At 39.4% G+C, this 1013-nt stretch overlaps 1 protein-coding gene across 1 annotated transcript in view; it reads left to right on the top strand.

Moving 5' to 3' along the window:
- Window positions 1-728: 728 nt before the first annotated feature.
- The window catches only part of LOC106014177 (galactose-3-O-sulfotransferase 3), a gene marked incomplete in the record, with an annotated part of 8076 nt that continues 7791 nt past the window's right edge, over window positions 729-1013 (top strand). Inside the window, 1 exon segment of the mRNA XM_013091267.2 lies at window positions 729-873.

Raw genomic sequence — 1013 nt, 5'->3', positions numbered from 1 at the left:
TCTGCCCCCTCCACACCCACCTCCTCCCTTTCCCCCCTCCTGCGGGCTCCTGACTCTTTCTGCAGCCTTTCTACTGCTATTCCTTTGCTTTTTATCACTGCTGTTTTTTCAGCTACACCCCTGATTTTAAGGTAGGTAAGATCTAACAACTAAGCCTCCTCGAAAAAGTGCAAAAGTCTTAGAGGTCCTGTGTGCAAGTTAAGCACTTTAAAGATCCCTTGGTGGTCCTAAAATCGATATGGTTAGGCTTCACCCGCCACCCTGGCAAAATTCAAAATTTCCTTCCAACTTTAAATGTTTAATGTTTCCAGTGCGCTCATACGGCCTTATGCAGTTGCGAGCGCTGTAAAACACTTACCAAAACAAACAAGAGTTTAAAAAAGTAATTTACTACTCTTCAATGTTCACCAAAGACGCAATGAATAGCTCAAGCGGAGCAAATAATTCACAGTAAGCCGGCACAATGAGCTCTCCTTCCCTTATTCAAAATTCGAAAAATAATGAATGGGACGTTATCGTATTGCGACTCATACGTGTCATCGCGAGCTCAGCGAATATAGCTATGAATAGTGAATATTTATTGAATTGGGGACGTTGCTAATGGACTTACATAATAGAAAACTACAACAGCAATAACAACAAAAGCAACAATAACAACAACAGAAAAAAAAAACAACAACAACAACAACAACAACAACAAAAGAAGCTAGCATTCAAACAAAGTATTCGAATAATACGACTTAATACTACGAAGCGTCGTTGAAGTTTCGTTTTCTCAAATTCGCACAGCACCATGCTTGAAACTAGAAGTGGAAGTGGATTATTCATGATTGCAATAGGCACTGGCACAGACAGGGAAAGTGTTTTCTAACAGTAAGTAAGAAGAGAATTTAACTGTTTAGAATCACACACCGATATACTGTTGATGCTGTTGTTGCTTCTACTACTACTACTACTACTACTACTACTACTACTACTACTACTACTACTACTACTACTACTACTACTACTAC

The sequence above is a fragment of the Aplysia californica genome, unplaced genomic scaffold, assembly GCF_000002075.1.
Source record: "Aplysia californica isolate F4 #8 unplaced genomic scaffold, AplCal3.0 scaffold00030, whole genome shotgun sequence".
Classification (NCBI taxonomy): Eukaryota; Metazoa; Mollusca; class Gastropoda; order Aplysiida; family Aplysiidae; genus Aplysia; species Aplysia californica.
The sequence above is the reverse complement of the archived record's forward strand: the minus strand, read 5'-3'. Positions and strand labels throughout refer to the sequence as shown.